The 19,521-nt window shown below is 45.0% G+C and overlaps 1 protein-coding gene across 2 annotated transcripts in view; it reads right to left on the minus strand.

Annotated features, from left to right (window-relative positions):
- LOC146871735 (zinc finger CCCH domain-containing protein 11A-like) overlaps positions 1 to 17,569 on the minus strand; it is a 310,767-nt gene extending 293,198 nt beyond the window's left edge. Inside the window, exon 1 of one of the 2 annotated variants that reach the window (XM_085651264.1) lies at positions 17,388 to 17,569. The gene's annotated coding sequence lies outside the window, so the exon portion shown is untranslated. The remainder of the gene's footprint in view (positions 1 to 17,387) is intronic. The other variant, XM_085651254.1, reaches the window with a different exon arrangement.
- Positions 17,570 to 19,521: the final 1,952 nt, after the last annotated feature.

Consider the following 19,521-nt stretch of genomic DNA (forward strand, 5'->3'; position numbering starts at 1 on the left):
GTGCACATGCATAGTGTACTGTCACCAGTTGTCAGTGACGTAAATGAACGTGCTTAAAAAGTGTGCGCTCAAGGACAACGGACCAACGCGCTCCAAAAATAATAAGTATACTTGCGTGAAAAATGCTCAAGAACAGCAGGCCAACGTGCTCTAAAGATCATAAGTAAAGATGAATAAGTAAATAATAAGTAAAGGTGCTCAAGAAAATACACGTAAAGGTGCTCAAGAAAATACATGTGCTCGATAAACATGCTCGAACAAATAACCATGCTGAGGGCGTGATAAACGGTTCGATCTTAACCGATTCGGAACCAAAATATCTTCATTTCATGCAAGTTTTGTTACACCCATTATGACACCGAAGTCCCGACTATTATGGAGGATGAGATAAAATTAAATAAAATAAAAGTACCTTGTGTTCTTAATGAGAGTTCCCCGTGTTGCTCCGAAAACATAAACCAAGTAGAACGCTCGCTGCCATGCTAAGGTGCTCGGCAATTATAGAAAACTGACTCATGCGGTAACGTCCATGTTTGTGGGGGCCATTTTGGAAGGGTGAATGAGTGCATTAGGATGAATAACTACATTTGTGGTATGTGAATGAAATGTGAACTGAAGGGATGACAGAGTATATCACGTATAAACCTAATGTGAAAAGGAAATCATAACTGTACATCCATGATCAATGTGTGTTCAAAGGTCGTTTTGGAAAAAATGGGGGCCATCTTGGAAAGAATAAGAATAAAAGAGTAGAAGTCATTATATGGATGAATGATAAAATAATGTAAACAGAAAGGGATGAAAAGACTAAGAATAAAAAGCTGGCACATGTGATCAAATATTGTAATTACAAGTGAACAATGAAAAGGTAAAAGAGGAATGAATAAGGAATGCATGAAGAGATGGATTAGAAAATGTGATTGTCAATGTGAAAAGAATTAAAGAAAAATTAAAGATAAGAAATCAGAGTGGCACAATAGATCAGACAAAACAACTGTATTCAATGCGGTCATTAAGTCTGTGTGGCATCAAAGAGTTAATCTTTTTTATCCAAAACGTTTCATGCTGGATTAAGAACTTTCCCTTCCCTCCTTGATCTCGACTACTTCACAAACTTGAAAACGTAGTTTGCTGACGTTGTGATGACGGGTGGAAAATGACTAGCTACTACTGACTTCGGGTTATTGTTTCTAATGTTATTTTTATGTTCATTTATTCTTGTCTTGATCTTCCGCTCAGTTTTAACTATGTATACTAGCCCACAGGGGCATTTGAGTAAGTACATAAGATCTTTAGAATCACAGGTGGCGGAAGTGTAGAGTCGTATTTTGTATCCCTTAGTTGGATGGTTTACTATGTTGCCTTTGATAATGTGATTACAATTACCATAGTTGTTGCATGGGATCGTACCTTTAAACACAACATTACCAGTGTCAGATCGTTTGGATCTTAATATCTCTGCCAGATTTTTGCTCCGTTCATAGGCAAAGAGTGGTTTATCCTAGAATGATCGTTTAAAGTCTGGCTCCTGTTGGAGCAATGGCCAATGTTTGAGAATGATCTTCTTTACTTTTTGACTTTCTGTGGAAAATGTTGACACCATAACCACTCTGTTTGTTGACGTTTCCTTTTTGTGAGTAGTTAGAAGTTTGGTACGAGGGACTTCAGAAGTCCGATTCTTTGCTTTATGAAGGATTTCCGCCAGATATCCTCTATCACGGAATCTCTCCACCAGGTTTGTGAGGTTATCAGAAAGTTATACTGGGTCTGAAACAATCCTCTTGACCCTAATCAATTAAGAATAGGGTAAATGAACTTTGAGACCATGTTGATGGAAGCTATTGAAAAGTAACAGATTGTTGCGATCTGTTTCTTTGTGATAAAGGGTTGTTTTCAATTGTTGATCTTGGATATAGACTTATAAATCAAGAAAATTGATTGATGGATTGTCAATGCTGTAGGTGAATTTCAACCTGTCGTTGACCTGGTTCAGGGTATTGATAGCTGATGTTAGATCTTCTTTGGGTCCTTGCCATACTACAAAGATATTGTCTATGTATCTTAAAAAGGTCACTAGCTATCTGTTCCAAACGTTGTTGTTGATGATGTCGTCAAGTTCGAACTTGTGTATAAAGAGATTCGCATAGCTGGGTGCTGCGCAATTCCCCATTGAAGTTCCCGTCAATTGGAGGGAAAATTTGTCTTTATGAACAAAGTAACTGTGGTAGAGTGTAAAATGGAGAAGTTGCAACAGGAAGATTTTCAAATCCTGGTCTAAATCCGATCGCAATAAGAAAAATTCTATCGCCTCCATGCCCAAGTCGTTGGGGATTGATGTGTACAATGCTGTCACGTCAATGGTGCTCAAAAAGATTTCTTTATTCCAATCAATTTGAATGTTCTTTATTTTTTATCAGGAACTTGGTGGTGTCTTTTATGTATGTTGACATTTCCTGAACGAATGCTTGCAGATATTTATCGAGATATTTACCCACTGGTTCGTGAATTGATCCACGTGTGGATACTATGGATCTCATTGGTGGTCTATATAGATCTTTAGGTATTTTGGGCAGCATTTCTAAGGACAGGCTTCTCAGAAATTCCTGTATGAGATATCTTCGATCAGTTTCCGTGATGGTGCCAGTTGTTACAGCGGTGTCCACAAGTTTTTTAAGTTCTGACTGAAATGCCTCTGTGGGATTGTATCCCCATTCTAAATAAGTGGTTTGGTCTCCCACATGATCATCAATTTTCAAATCGTGATATGACATGTTCATGACAACTAATGCTCAGCCCTTATCAGCTTTTACACACTTGATTTCTGGATTATTAGCTAATCTTTAAAGTGTGCTCCTGTTTTTGATGGTAAGATTAGATTGTTTTGATCTCTTGGTTTTGAACAGATTTTGCAAGTCAGTTTTAACAAGAGTTTCAAAAGTGTCCAAGATCTTGTGGCTCATGGGTGCCATGTATGAGCTCTTGGGTTTAAGTCCTTTCAAAGTGTTGTCGGACTTCGGAGATGGTTCAATAACTATGTTGTCAAAAACAATTCTTAATCTTAATGTCCGCATAACTCTAAATAGGCTTACTTCTGCTTCTAAGATGTTCGATTGATAAGATGGTACAAAACTAGTTCCTTTCGTCAAAACTTCCATTTCACGAGGACTCAAATGGATCATCGATATATTGATGACTAAATTATGTTGATCAGAGGTTACTTCTGGCTCCTTATTATTCGTTTCTCCAGTACTAATCCAATGTTTGTCCTTAGGGCTAAGTAAACATACGTTTGCTGTTTCTCAAACATTTGTATTGTGGATAAACACAGAAGAAAAATACATTGCATGAAGTAAGGAAAGCACAAACACTCATGTCTTGAAATAAAATGACATGTTGGAGCAACCGATTTTGAATTTGGATTACAATTTTTCCATTTGGAATTAAGGCAGTGCATTCTGAGGGACACTTGCCAGTTTGGCAAGTGCAACAATTTTATTGCATTCACACACCCAGGTTTAGAGGGTGAAACCTCGGTGCATGCTGTCACAGCATTTCTAATTGTATACAACACTTGGAAAAACTTGTTGGTAGAAACCAACGGTGTGCAGGTTCCAATACAAGTTGATTTCTCTATAATCACATACCATCCAATTGAGGACTTCAATATGATCAAACAGCAGCTCTGTGGGGACTTGAAGATAATAACACAGAAGCCTGAGAACGTCTATGTATAATCAGACAACATGCTCCTGAGAGCATCAATATGATTACACACCTTTATTCTGGCTTTTTGTCTATGACACACCACCAATGTTCAGGCTTCAATACGATAACCATGCATGTGAGGACTTCAATATAATCACACAACATCCCAGTGTCAACGTCAATACATTCACACATCATCCCTTTTTGGACCTTAATACGATAACACACTTTCTCCATGGGGAATTCAAGATGAAAACAAAGAACCCTGTAAGCAGTTCAGTTTTTTTTGTAGCATTATATTGCGCAAACTCGCCCGAAGGTATTGGAGCGCTTTACATGAGCAGCAGTTACATTACACAAGGACTCCTTAATCTTTTGGTAGGCACAGGAAGATTAAGTTATTTTCCCAGAATTACAGGATGTTGAGCTGATGCCGAGACTCGAACCTGGTTCCCTAGATTCAAAGTTGGCAGCTCTGGCCGTTACACCACATCCTGGGAGTCCTTCAGTATGATCACACTCCATCCCTGCATCCATGTGGTTATTTCTATATGATTACAAGCCATACATCGCAGACTTCAATATAATCATGCCTCAACCCTGAGAAGATGTTGGTATGAACCCACAACATCCATGCTAAGGTTTCAGTATGTACATATACTAAGCCTGTCATGCCTGTGAGGCTGTCTCACACACTATCCCTATGAGGACTTTATTACAAAAGTGGACTATTCTTGCAAAGACTTCAGTGTGATCACACAATACCCCAGTGATTACCTCACATGATTGTTGTGCACCTCAATATGATCTCACATCAACCTGGGAATATATATATATATATATATATATATTCCGCCACCTTCCGCAATGCTGAATAGACTAATGCAGACCCAGCAATCGGTGCAAATTTTCTTTATTGAGCAATGCCCTGCACCTCCGCCATTACACGTTTCAGCCTAACAAAGGCCTTGATCGAATGACATGCTATGGGAGTTCTCTCACCAACTTTAAGTGCTAGTGCAAATCACATGACAGGGTTGACGGGTAACCAAGGACATGGAAAAAACAAACTGATACATTCATAGTCTGTCTTCACATCCTCCGTTTTTGAAAGTTCACTGTATGACTACAATAATTTATAATCATCATCCAATATACAACAAAATAAATTAAGCACTATAAACATGTCAATACATATATAATTAGCGATTAAAAGGAATGGCATAAAATCAATGTAATGATAAAAATCGTTCGCTCTATTCAAATCAACAGGTTGATATCTGATACCCAATTCTGTACAAAAATAAGCATATCATATATAAATACATGTAAATAAATGCTTAAAGGATGTAATATCACCACTCAAATATGTAAAGTGGTGACATTTGTAGGAGAGTAGGATCTGCTTCACATGGGTACCCCCACTTTTTGCTGGTGTTTCACTGTTTTTCGACCTTAGTCTGGCTGTGGCCCTGCTAATCAGGACCCCAGCCTAGATGCTTCCTCTCTAAAATGGTTTCCATGTACATTAGGTACATTTCTAATTGGATTCTGGAGTGCCTTATAAGCCCCTAGTATATGGTATACTATGTACCTAGGGCATAGGTACCTCAGAGGCCTACCAGGGGCTGAAGCATGTATTATGCCACCCCTGGGAAGCACTCCAAAATGACACCACAGGTTTGCTACTGCAGCCTGGGTAAGGTGGTGCTTGCACCCCTTACAGTGGTATAAGCTACCTATATCACTACCATTGCACACACATATAAAACCTATAAGTCACTCATATGGCAGGCCTCAACAATCCTGAAGGCAGAGTGCTTGGTTTTTATGTGAGAGGGTGCCCCTGCATGAACAGAGCCCCTCTGCAGCGTTCGGAGTACCTCCTCTGATGCTGTTTGTGGTGCAGCCGGACCATATACTCTGAAGTGCATTATATCCTCGCGGTAAATGCTAACTTTGGGATGGCTGCACGGAAACATGTTGTGTTTGGTGTCAAATGCTTTGGAATACTACCCCCCCACCAGTTCTGGTGGCGGGGGTAGCATTCCACCCTTCTAGAGAGAGAGACATGTTCACACTGGTCTAATCCGGTAGGACTTTCTACAAGCCCTGGCATCACAAAATGGATGCCTCTGCCACAGACACGGGTCTGGCCTCCTGCTGCTGACCGAAACTCCGGCAGGGGAGGCCTGTACAATAGGTTTCCTGTCCCAGGGAGGTGTAACCACCTACCCAGACAGGCAGATGTGTATTGGGGCTGGGTGGGAGCACTCTCTGGTGCTTTGAAGTCCTGCATTGGGGGCACACTTGGTGTCCCTGTGCATAGTCCAGTTCAAACCGGTTGTAGGGGCTACCTGCCCCTGCTCTGGCGCGAAACTGGACAAAGGAAATGGGTGTAACCACCCCTCTTTCCAAACCCTCCCATAGGTGGGTCCCTAGAGTTTGTCCAACCCCCAAACTTTGTATAAGTATGGGAAACCCAGTCCTTGCGTCTTCAGATTACCCTGGACGAAACTCTGCAATATATATCCTGGACCTTTGACGTTCTACTTTGCTTAGAAGACTGAAGAAATCTCACTTGGGGTCAAGGAGTGACTCCCCTGCTTGGCAGGCACCAAAGAAGCAACTATCTGGCGCTGCAATTCTGCCGCTCCCGTCAGCTGCCGAAGTCTCTGCATCCCCAGAGGTGGATTTCCAGACTTCCCCGAGGCTACCCTGAGGCCACAGCAAAGCTGAGGCCCGTGGCTATCGTGGGTGACGTGGAACCATGACCCCTGGACACCGTGAACTTTTGCAGCACCATCATCTTCCTGGTATCCCTCGAAGTTGTGCTTTGGGCTCGGAGTAGCCCCAGCCTTGAGCATCTCCAGCACCGAAGATTTCTGGCCTCTACTCCACGAGTGACCCGTGGGCCAGTTTCCAGTGCGACCGCTCGAAGCTCCTGCGCGATCGCTAGCCCGTTGGCTTGTAGGTCTCAACAAAGGCAACTCCTCTTCTGATTGGGCTTTTCCTGGTTGCTCCAGACGTGCCCCGACTTACCCTAGCTGGGTGAGTGCCCCAGACCTTGCTGGTCTGCACCGTCTTTTCTCTGCTTTCAAGTTGCCAAGGCTTGTTGGGTCCAATCTGGTCGCTGACACCGCAGCACTCGACAGACTTCGTGGAACAGCTCGAATCAAGCTCCTGGTCATCATCGGCGCCTCCTGGACCTCGTGGCTGAAGAGTCAAAACACCCGTCAACTCATCTGAAGCACCCGACATCTGTGGGCATTGGTCTATCGTGCCCTTGGTCACTAGTATGTGACCCAGACTCTGTCCCCTCTGCTTTCAGGTTCCTTCCATCCTAGATCCAGGCTTGGATCGCTTCGGACACTTCTCTTCACGGCAGCAGCACTTCTTTGCCAGCTTCCATTGAAATTGACGACGCGACCCGACACCAAAAGACACCTATGCACCCGGCTTCCCTGGGTGAGGTAACACGAGTACTCTGTTGCTCCCGTGGGTGTTAGCCCTAGAACTTCCTAAGTCCAAAAGGGTTTGGTCCTGACTTGTTTCTAAGTGTCCCTAATCTTTAAATTTCCAACCGCGACATTGCCCATAGAAGCTAATGGGAACCCGCGGCTGTGTTCACACACTGCACACGGCCCCCGTGGGTCCCCTGTGTCACTACCTTGGGTGGTTCCTTGGGGTCCCAGCGATTCTACAGGTTCTAGGCCTTGTGTCTAGTTCAGTCGTCGTTCTTATACCACTTTATTGGTTTATGGTTTGGTACGCCCCTAGGGCCCAAACGTGTATTTGTGCTATTACTGTTGATTGCTAACTTGTAAATTAAGTACTTCGAACTCCAGTCTCATAAAGAGACCAGAGGGGTGTGTTTTATCTTAAATACATATATTTTAAATATATACCTGGTGTGGTTGTCCTTTCATTTGGTCATTCAAGAGATTATAGACTGGTAAAACAAGCTGCTTTACATTCCTTCAAGACTTAGCCTGAAGGCTGCTCTGCATAGCTACCACTAGGATAGCTTTCAATAAATGTTGTCTTTAACCTATTCACCATAAGGGGTTGTTTGGACTGATACAAGGTGCCCACTATAATTCGTGGACAGCATATATCAGGCCAACTTCTCACAACATTGAGCTGTAACCCCTATATGCCTTTGCCCATAGAAAAAGGTAAATGCTACTTACCAGTATGCATCTGTTCTTGGCATGTAGAGCTGCTGCAATCACATTATTGCATTAGATCGCCGCCTAGTGTTGGGTCCGGATGTTGCACGTTGTTGTCTTGGAAGAGTCTTCGAGATCTCACGAGATAGGTGACTCCTCCCCTGGACTACAGTGCGCATGGACAGCTCCTCCATCGTCAGATTGTTTTTTCGCCATTGTGGCAAAGATGGAGGATAGTAATAGAAAGAAAAGGTATCCATGTAAATGTATCTAAATAAGATAGTACTGCAACTGTGACCGGCACCAGGGAGGAGGGTGGGCATGTGACTGCAGCAGCTCTACATGCCAAGAACAGATGCATACTGGTAAGTAGCATTTACCGTTCGAGGCATATGAGCTGCTGCAGTCACATTATTGCATAGACTGTATAGCAGTTCCTCCTCTAGTGGTGGTTACCGGTGGCAGTTGCAGTAGTTTGGAAAAGTGTTTTAAGGACAGCCTGACCTACAGAAGCTTGTTGTTTGGCTTGCACATCAACACAATAGTGTTTAGTGAAGGTATGTATGGTAGACCATGTAGCTGCCTTACAAATGTGTTCTAAGGGGATATTCCCTAGAAAAGCCATGGATGCCCCCATTTTGCGCGTGGAATGTGCTCTTGGGGGAATAGTTAATGTGCGTTTAGCTTTTTGATAACATATTTGTATGCACTTAACTATCCATCTGGCTATTCCTGCCTTTGAGATAGGGTTACCCTTGTGAGGTTGACAGAAAGACACGAACAACTGTTTTGTCTTGCGAAATGGTTTAGTTCTGTCTATGTAGTAGAGTAGGGCTCTTCTGACATCCAGTGTGTGGAGTGCCCTTTCCGCTACTGACTGTGGTTTTTGAAAAAAGACAGGTAACTCAATTAATTGGTTAATGTGAAAACTAGTTATGACCTTTGGTAGGAATTTAGGGTTTGTCCTGAGAACTACCTTATTTTGGTGTATTTGCATGAAAGGTTCTTGAATTGTCAGTGCCTGCAATTCACTCACTCTTCTGAGTGAAGTAATTGCTATTAGGAAGGCCACCTTCCATGTTAGGAACTGTAATTCGCAAGAATGTAGAGGCTCAAAGGGTGGGCGCGTAAATCTAGTAAGTACAATGTTAAGATTCCAGACTGGGGAAGGTGGAGCTCTTGGAGGGATTACTCTTTTGAGCCCTTCCATAAACGCCTTAATAGGTGGTATGCGGAAGAGAGACACGTGTTGTCTGTTTTGAAGGTATGCTGCAATAGCAGCTAGGTGTAATCTTATAGATGAATATGCTAGATTACATCTTTGTAAGTGTAGCAGATAACAAATTATGTTTTGGACAGAAGCGTCCAGAGGATTGATTTGATTATTTTGGCAGTAAATAACAAATCTTTTCCATTTGTTTGCATAACAGGCTCTGGTAGGGGGACGTCTTGCCTCTTTGATGATATTCATACAATCAGGAGGCAGGTTAAGGTATCCGAACTCTAAGACTTCAGGAGCCAGATTGCTAGGTTTATTTGATTGGGGTCTGGGTGTTGTATCTCTCCATGGTTCTGTGTGAGTTGTTTTGGAGAGAGGTGTAGTCGTTGATGAGGGACGACTGAGAGTTCTAGGAGTGTTGTGTACCATGGTTGTCGTGCCCATGTGGGAGCAACCAGGATTATCGTAAGTGTTTGTTGCTTTAGTTTGCGTACCACTAATGGAATGAGTGGGGTTGGCGGAAAAGCGTATGCAAATCTGCTTGACCAGTTCATCCATATCGCGTTGCCCTTCGACTGCGGGTGTGGGAACCTGGCGGCGAAGGATGGGCATTTTGCGCTTTGTTTTGTGGCGAACAGATCTATGTCTGGGTGTCCCCATGCTTGGAAGAATGGGAGTAGGACTTCCGGGTGAAGTTCCCATTCGTGGATCTGTTGACTGTGTCTGCTCAATAGGTCTGCAATCTGGTTGTTCACTCCTGGGAGATGTGCTGCTAGAAGATGGATGTTTTGTGGAATGGCCCATTTCCATATGCTTTGCGCTAGGCGTGAAAGCTGCAGAGAGTGTGTCCCCCCCTGTTTCTGTATGTAGAACATTGCTGTCATATTGTCCGTCCGGACTAGGACAGTCTTGTTGGCTATGTGTTTTTGAAAGGCCTTCATTGCCTGAAATATTGCTAGTAATTCTAGGTAGTTTATGTGGTGTATCTTTTGGTGCGGTCTCCATAGTCCTTGCACTGTATGTTGAAGTAGATGGGCTCCCCACCCTGTGAGTGATGCGTCTGTTGTCAACACTACCTGTGGAACTGGCTCTTGGAACAGTCACCCTTTTGAAAGGTTTTGTGTGTTCCACCACTGCAGAGAGCGATGGGTACGACTGTCTACCAACACTAGGTCCTTTAGTTTCCCTTGAGCCTGGTTCCATTGTGTTGCTAGGCATTCTTGTATGGGACGCATTTGTAGCCGAGCATGTGGGACTATGAATATGCAAGATGCCATCATGCCTATGAGTTGCATAAACACTCTTGCTGTCAAGAGAGTCTGAGGTTGGAATTTTTGGATCATTGCTTGAATGTTCTGTATCCTGGCTGGAGCTGGGTAAGCCTTTGCTACTGTGGAGTCTATTGTTGCTCCCAGATACTGCTGTATATGGGAGGGTTGTAGATGGGATTTGGGGTAGTTGAGGGAAAATCCCAGATTGTGTAATAGATGGATTGTGGTCACAGTGTGCTGCAGACATTGGTGATGTGATTTGGCCTTTATCAGCCAATCGTCTAGATATGTAAGCACATGAATATGTTGTCTCCATAGATGTGCTGCCACTACTGCTAAGCATTTTGTGAACACCCTTGGTGCTGTTGTCACCCTGAAGGGTAGGACTTTGAATTGGTAGTGCTGTCCCTGCACTACAAATCTGAGGTATTTCCTGTGCGCGGGATGAATGGGTATATGAAAGTATGCGTCTTTGAGATCTAGCGTGGGGAGAAAATCGCCTTGCTGTAGTAGGGGTAGTACTTGTTGAAGTGTGATCATGTGAAAATGATCTGAGTGTATGTAGTGATTGAGGGGACGAAGGTCGAGAATGGGTCTGAGGGAGCCGTCTTTTTTGGGGATTAGGAAATAGAGGGAGTAAACTCCTTTTCCTTGTTGCTGCAGGGGAACTGGTTCTATAGCATGCTTTTGTAGCATTGCTAAGACCTCTTGTTGCAATAGTATGGTGTGTTCCTCTGACATTGGTCTGTGTTTGGGTGGTATGTTGGGTGGGGTAGATGTAAGTTCCAGACAGTAACCAGAATGGATAATTTGCTTCACCCACCTGTCTGTTGTGATGGATTCCCAGACAGGTAGGAACTGTGATAATCTGCCTCCGACTGGTGTTAAGTGGTCTGGAGGCAGGTGTAGGAGGTCACTGTTTGGGAGTGGTGGAGGTACGGTTGTTGTTGTTACCTCTACCTCTGCCTTTAGTATTGTTTCCTCTATATCCTCCTTTGCCTTTTTGAAATGTGTTTTGAGAGGTAGTTTGGAAAGTTTGAGAGGTTTGTGTGTTATTCCCTCTCCCTGTACCTCTATAGGAGGATCTACGAAAGGAACATTTTGATTGGTAAGACTGTAGTGCACCCATAGATTTAGCGGTGTCAGTGTCCTTTTTCATTTTGTCTAGTAGGACATCTGTTTCAGGCCCAAACAGGAAATTGTGGTTAAGGGGTTGATTGAGAATAGTGGTTTGCACCTCAGGTTTGAAACCTGATATGCGAAGCCAGGCGTGTCTTCTTAACATTACGCTTGTATTGACTGTTCTAGAGGCTGTGTCAGCTGCATCTAGAGTACACTTTATCGAGGCATTAGTGATGAACTTTCCTTCTTGGATAAGATCAGTTGCCTGTTGTTTATATGGGTCAGGGAGATGTTGTAGTAGCTCCTCTAGTTTGTCATAGTGTGCTCTGTCATATCTAGCTAACAATGCTTGTGTGTTAGCTATTCTCCAGGTGTTGGCTGCTTGTGAAGCCACCCTTTTCCCTGAGGCCTCCAGTAGTTTGGACTCTTTTTCTGGTGGTGCAGCATCGCCAGTGGTTTGTGAGTTTGCCCTCTTTCATGCATTGGCAACTACTAAAGAGGCTAGCTGTAGTTGACCCTTGATGTATGTAGGGTCGGAGGGTGCTGCTCTATATTTCTTTTCCAGTCTAGGGTTGAGTATCCTAGCCCTAATGGGGTCTTTGAATATTTCTGGTGCATGTTTTAAAACTCCTTTGAGCATGGGTAAAGTGCGGGCACTTCTTTCTGTGGTTGGGAAGGTGTCCAGCAAGAAATCCTCTTCCAGAGGGTCAGCATGCATATCTACCCCGTGGAAACTAGCAGCCCTGTCCACTAACTGATGAAATGCAATGGTGTCATCAGGAGGGGATGGTTTTGAAGGGTATGGTGTGGGGTCCAGAAGAGGTGTGTTATCTGGTGAAGATGGGTTTCCCCATGTGTCCAGGTTGGGATTTGGGTCATCAGGATCGTCATAAGGGTCCTGTGGATCATTATCTGTGTCGTCATCTGGGTCCCCAACAGGCTGTGGAGGCATGGGGGGTGTGTATGGCACATAAGGTAGAATAGGAGAGAGAGGAGGAGGGGTGACAGGCCTAATAGGAGAAGTAGCAATGTCCTTCCTTTTTAGAGGAATAGGAGAGGGTAATGCAGGATGAATTTTCCTCTTGTGGAGCACCACATGACCTGTGTTAGGGTCTATGATGATTCTTTTCTGTTTTGGATCGACAGGATCCGGAAAAAACAGCTCCTCCTCTGTATTTGGTGGTTTCGGCACCGAAGATTTGTGTTGTTTTTTGCTGGGAGTCGAAGGGTTTGTAGGCTTCGGCTTCGACCTATCCGGCTCGGGAACCTTCTTTTTGGCCGGTTCGGGAGCCTTCTTGACTTCGATGTCCTTTTTCGGATCGACCGTTTTCTTGGGTTCGATCTGTTTTTTAGGCTCGGTGACCTTTAGTCTTTTTCGGGCCGATTAACTTTTTCGGGTCGATATTTTTCTTGGGATCGACCTTTTTCGACTCGAGAAGCTTCGGCTCGACGTTTTTGGGAACGGTCGAGTCTTTCGGAGCCGGATATGTTTTTCTCGGCACCGAAGGCATTTTGGGGGTCGGGAGATACGGTTTGCTCGGTCCCGAGCTACCGGAAGGCTTTTCTGTTATCTTCGGAGCCGGGCCCGAGGGTGGGGCTTCCGAAGGGATATTTCGATCGTGACGAAGGCCTTGTGGCGATGTCTTGACCGGAGCCTTATGTGGGGTGATTGGGACAGGGGCATCGGTACTCACGTGCTGCCCCGATGGGATTGGGTCATCTGAGTCCGATTCTTCGACTGTGACGAGCTGTAGATCGTTCGAGTCCTCGGCATCCGAGGGGTCGTCGAAGATATCGTCCGGTTCCGGTACCGGTGCCGCTGCTTGCCGATGCATCGCTTGTAGATGGGCCCTTCGGTTCCTGATTGTCTTTTTGGAACGGAAGAGTGCGCAGGCTGAGCAGTCTTCTTCTCTATGCTCCGGAGATAGGCATCTGTTGCACACCAGGTGATGATCTGTGTGTGGGTATTTAGCACCACACTGGGGACATTTTTTGAAGAGGGTCCTTTCCATGGGCCCGAGGCCCGAGTGGCGTCGATAGGCCCGGAGGCCTGCGTCGATGGAAATATGAGAAATAAAGTCTCGTAAAGTTCTAGGGTATCGACCGGAGAGCAATCCCGTCGAGATACTTGGATTTGCTATGAAGAAAGTTGAAAACTTCGGAGTCGAAGTTGGCGTCTCAGAAGTACATCCGAACCCGATGGCGGAAAAAAACAATCTGACGATGGAGGAGCTGTCCATGCGCACTGTAGTCCAGGGGAGGAGTCACCTATCTCGTGAGATCTCGAAGACTCTTCCAAGACAACAACGTGCAACATCCGGACCCAACACTAGGCGGCGATCTAATGCAATATTGTGACTGCAGCAGCTCATATGCCTCGAACATATTGTTTTTGGCATTTCCATGCAGTTCAATTATAATCAGAAAGTTTAATCTTATGTGCCAAAAAGCAACCCATGAGCTGTTGCTTTTCATGTTGATATGGTATGATTATGTTTCTTGCTAGTATATTGCCCCAGTGGGCCATGACTACCTCATTAAACCCCTGCTCAAAGTGCTAGTACCTATGGTGAAAATTAAATTACCACGCTAAATCGCGGCCGTGATTTAGTCAGTGCAAATGTGCAATAATAAAGTTATGAGAAAGCTAAAATTAATGTCAGCAGCAGCGACATATCAGCTGGTATAAAAAGAGAGTATTGAAAGACTGATGCGATTTAAGAACAAATTATAAACAGGTAAAGAAATCCTCACTAGAGTTAAGAGCTGAAGGCGTTTTACTGTATAACTCTAATATGTACCTAGTATCTAATATCCTGAGCAGTGCCTCCCGGTTCCCTTCCCTTCTGAGTGGAAGGACTGTGTCCACAACATAATTCAGTCCTCTAACGTCCTTTGTGGAATTCATCAAAATGTCGTGAACCTGTGAAAGTTACATCGTTGTTAGTGATGGCCCTTATGTGCTGGAGTATTCGTTTGTGGACCTGCAACTTGGTACTACGCACATATTGCTGGCCACACTAACACTCCAGCACATATACTGCAAATTACGTTTTGCAGTTGAGGACTTTAGTTATCGGCACTGGCTTGGATTTAAAGGGCGTAGGGTATGAAGATTTGTTGCTTCCATACTTGCAGGCCCTACATGAGGTGCATTTATAGAACCCCTTCCTGGCACTTAGCCAGGTTTTGCCAGTTGTCACTATATATCATGTGTGATAAAGGCAGGCATGGTTAAGCCACAAACATGTGCCTGCACGGTAGAGGTATGCATGGTAAAGGCTTAGTGGTACAGGCTATTTTGTAAAGGCTGTTTACCATCAAGCTATCATCTAAAAGAACATATTCAATAATGCATAGCAACATGAAGACTCAAAATTCCTGGTTCAAGCATTAAAATGTAACAATAAGCATTGATGCCTTTAAGTTATTTGCCAAAAATGAAGAAACCAGTTTATAGTTTATCGCAGTGAAGTGCACCATCATTCTTTAATTACAGTTAAGAATCAAATGACAATAGTGAAGTATTCTGGGATTCGCAACGGATCCAAATCGCTTTTAGCAATATTTATACAACCACTAGCAAAATTCAGACAGAAAAAAATCTAAATGTAATACTTCATGTAAATAAAGTTTTATTTTAATAAATAGAAAAAAGGTTACTTTGCATGTGAAATTTTTGAATAAACACCAGGCTATGCAGTTTCGCTTTGAAATGTCTGTACTTTCTGCTGCTGGTATGTGTTTCTACTAAGCAAAGTGTGTTTAAATACAAAGTGTGTTTAAGACTGCAGTACCGCCTCCTGCCTGCAGGGGCAGAGCTGAGCAGAAATATAAACACACTTGATGAAACACAGGTCCCCCACAAGGCAACCTTTTAAAAAGTTGTAAAATTGACACAGATGTTCTTGATGCCATTTTTTTAAAAATCATTTAGATGAACTTGCCTTGTGGGGACCTGGTTTCAGGTCCCCACAGCGTGAGTGTGTTATCATACCCAAGTCCCCACAAGGATGGATAGATTATATATATATATATATCTTCTAGTAGGTTTCTGCCCAGCTTGAGTGCAGATGAGGCTCAAAATATCACTTAAACTGCCAAAATGTGTGTCAAAAAAGGGAGCGACCCTTGCCTATGGGGCTTCTTAGTGGCATGCCCATAAACAAATACCTGGTGCCTAGTGGGCTTACTTGGGGCTATTGCCCAAATCTGCCTTGCGGGGGCAGAAATACTTTTTGGGTGGTGGGGGCATTAGCATTCTCAGCATCTCCCACCACTACCTACAATAAAAAATCCCTGGTGCCTAGTGGGCTTTCTGCTCCCCGGGGGGGCAAGCCGGAGGCTATTACTCACATCTGCCTCTATGGGGGGGGATGGGGGAGAAAGACTGCAGCTGTTGGGGGCACTGGCATGCCCATTTTGGGCAGCCCCCACCCCTATGTATAAAAAAAACCAATCCCCGGCATCTAGTGGGCTTTCTGCCCCCAGGAGGCAGAGCAGGGGCGATTGCCCCATCTGCATCATAGGGGGGCAGAAAGACTGGAATGTTTTGGGGAGGGGGCATTGGAGGGTGCCCATCTCAGGCAGCCCCCACCCCCAAGTAAAAGAAAAAAGAATCGCTGGCATCTAGTGGGCTTTCTGCTCTGCCGGGGTGGGCAGATTGGGGGTTACTGCCCCCCGGGGGTTAAGTGGGCAGAAAGACTGAATATGCCAAGAACAATTGGGGAGGGGAGCAAAGGCCCTTGCCCAAGGGGCCGCTCCCCCATCCCAGGTGTCCTGAGGCGATCTCCAAGCAGGGATCCACTAGGGCAGGTACCATTCGAAGTGGCGATACTCCCCTGTCCAATGACACCTCTCTTGTCTTTGTACGTGCTCTTGTGGGCTGAGACACACGTCCATTGATAGGGAATGTACGACACAATAATAGAAAACAGGTACTGTGAACTGAAAGGCCTTTAACTTTTTACTGTTTTGTATTTAGCTTCATTCTTAGCATTTCATAAAGTCAATGTGTGCACTGATTAAAATTGCCAGTATAGCATTAGGTTTCAGCTCTTAGTGTTACAATTTTATTTCTGGGGTCGTTGGCCGAGTCCTCAGAAAGCATATCCCCTGGCCCCCTCACTCTTCTTTTTACAGGCGATGTCCCGGTCTCCTTCCTCTTTGACAGCAGGGTTCTAAGGCAGCTGTGCATAATCCTGGGAAGAGAGTTGTTCGAGTGATACGATTAATACGACGAGAAGATTCCATTCCTGCCGGTCGCTCTTTAATACCATTAAAACACAAGAAATGGCATGGGCCGGCATGCAATTGTGCCCTGAAGGGATCCGGAAGTCTGAAATAGGGGTAATTAATCTTTTAGCGCAAGCTTTGAAGTTGTTAGTATGTGACCCTACCAGGGGTAAGGATGGCGGACACAGATACTTTAAGGGGGAGGAAAGGCTTTGTAAGCAAAATAATAACTTATCAAGAGTGAAAGGCTGCTGGCTGACAAAGCCACATTATGGAAAAAAAATTAAAAATACTTCTTTAGGTTGTGGAAGTTGGTGGGCTATTGACGACTGTGCATGGCTACAGCAGTACATAGCTGCTAAGCTTCCTCTTCCCCTCCCTGAATACAATGAACTGCTGCGCCAATTGACTAGATTGGGAAGTGAAGATCAGCCAGAAAGCTTCCAATTAGTAGTCCCACTGTGAACAGGGCTAAATCAGCATCAAGAAGGCGATACTTTTATTAATTGAAATATACACCAGCATCACAATCTAATACTTGGGCATTACCCGCAAAAGTAATTTCGATGAGGGTCAAGGTACATAATTTCAAGAGACAAGCACTTCAGTGAATTAAGTTATTTGCTCATGTGGCTTAATGAAATAGATGGCTAAAAAACCTACCAGCATGCGAAAAACAAAATGCCCATCACTGACAGCCACTGTGGAGCGAGGATCCTCTGTGAGGCGGAGGAGGTATGCAGTACCAGATCTCCGGTGCCACTCCATGTAAGCCAGGCAGAGCAACGGCCCATACTGAAAGCTTCAAAATAGCAGTCCAAATTTGAGAAGGCTTTTGAAAATCTGCGGTTTAAGACAGAGCTGCAGCTGAGCGCAACAGCCCACGCCACAGTGATGAATTTCCGTTTCACTGTGCGCCAGTCTTCACCGACATTCGCATGCAATTTGAAAATCAGAATGAAGGCTGAAATAGAATGACATGTGGGAGGTGGGGGAACACTTTCATCAATGGGAAAGCAGCGATCAGGGAGAGTATGGCCAACAAAACACAAATGTGACTGCACGGCATCAGTCGTGCTCATTATAATACAATTATGCTCCTTGGAAAATGCAAGTGCGGCATCCTTGAAGTCAGCGCCGTGCTGATACACAAGCCAGGGGTACACCCAAAACAAAAATAGTCCATGAAGGAATGCAAATTATAACAAGCACTGGCATAGCCAAAAGCCCTCGCCTTTGGGGCCTTATAAGTGTTTAGGCAGAGCTATTGACTTTGCCAATGTGTTTAAGCTGTGAAGTGTGGCTGCTGTGCAGCATGCTGAAAAGTTGTAAAAAAAAAGTGTCAGAAGCATTTTTGTTACCTTATACATGACCAAGAAGGCATTATGTCCAACAGAACGACCATATTAAAAAATGTATGTACAATAAAAAACTTTCCTCATTACTCTTTTGTTCTTGCAATGCTGGCAACTTGTTTTAGCCTATTCCAATGGATGTTTGGTAAAGTTTTTTTGAGGGGGCATAAACAATTGGAGGTTGAAGGGTGTGAACTAGTACCTGTATTATAACACTAGCAGCGGCCAGACGCTAGGGGGGAATCAACAGATGGCAGATTCCGAGACCAGGCTGAGGTGGTAGTGGTGGTGGTGACTGGTGCTGAGACGATGCTGATGTGATACTTAGGTCTTAGGTCTTGCTGAGTGATATTGTTGTGGTGGCCCACAGTGATGCTGTGGTGGCCCAGAGTAATGCTGTAGTGGCCCAGAGTGATGCTGTGGTGGCCCAGAGTTATGCTGCGGTGGCCCAGAGTGATGCTGCGGTGGCCCAGAGTGATGCTGTGGTGGCCCAGAGTGATGCTGTGGTGGCCCAGTGATACTGTGGGGGCCCAGAGTGATGCTGTGGGGGCCCAGTGATATTGTTGTGGTGGTGCTGACTGATGCTGTGGTGCCCAGAGTGATGCTGTGGTGGCCCAGAGTGATGCTGTGGTGGCCCAGTGATATTGTTGTGGTGGTGCTGACTGATGCTGTGGTGGCCCAGAGTAATGCTGTGGTGGCCCAGAGTAATATTGTGGTGGTCCAGAGTAATGCTGAGGTGGCCCAGTGATATTGTTGTGGTGGTGCTGACTGATGCTGTGGTGGCCCAGAGTGATGCTGTCGTGACCCTGAGTAATGCTGTGGTGACCCAGAGTGATGCTGTGGTGACCCATAGTGATGCTGTGGTGACCCAGAGTGATGCTGTGGTGACCCAGAGTGATGCTGTGGTGGCCCAGTGATATTGTTGTGGTGGTGCTGACTGATGCTGTGGTGGCACAGAGTAATGCTGTAGTGGCCCAGAGTGATGCTGTGGTGGCCCAGAGTGATGCTGCGGTGGCCCAGAGTGATGCTGTGGTGGCCCAGAGTGATGCTGTGGTGGCCCAGTGATATTGTGGTGGTGCTGACTGATGCTGTGGTGGCCCAGTGTGATGCTGTAGTGGCCCAGAGGGATGCTGTGGGGGCCCAGAGTGATGCTGTGGGGGCCCAGAGTGATGCTGTGGGTGCCCAGAGTGATGCTGTGGGGGCCCAGTGATATTGTTGTGGTGGTGCTGACTGATGCTGTGGTTGCCCAGAGTGATGCTGTGGTGGCCCAGAGTGATGCTGTGGTGGCCCAGAGTGATGCTGTGGTGGCCCAGTGATATTGTTGTGGTGGTGCTGACTGATGCTGTGGTGGCCCAGAGTAATGCTGTGGTGGCCCAGAGTAATATTGTGCTGGCCCAGAGTGATGCTGTGGTGACCCTGAGTAATGCTGTGGTGACCCAGAG

The sequence above is a fragment of the Triturus cristatus genome, chromosome 1_1 (assembly GCF_964204655.1).
Source record: "Triturus cristatus chromosome 1_1, aTriCri1.1, whole genome shotgun sequence".
NCBI lineage: Eukaryota > Metazoa > Chordata > Amphibia > Caudata > Salamandridae > Triturus > Triturus cristatus.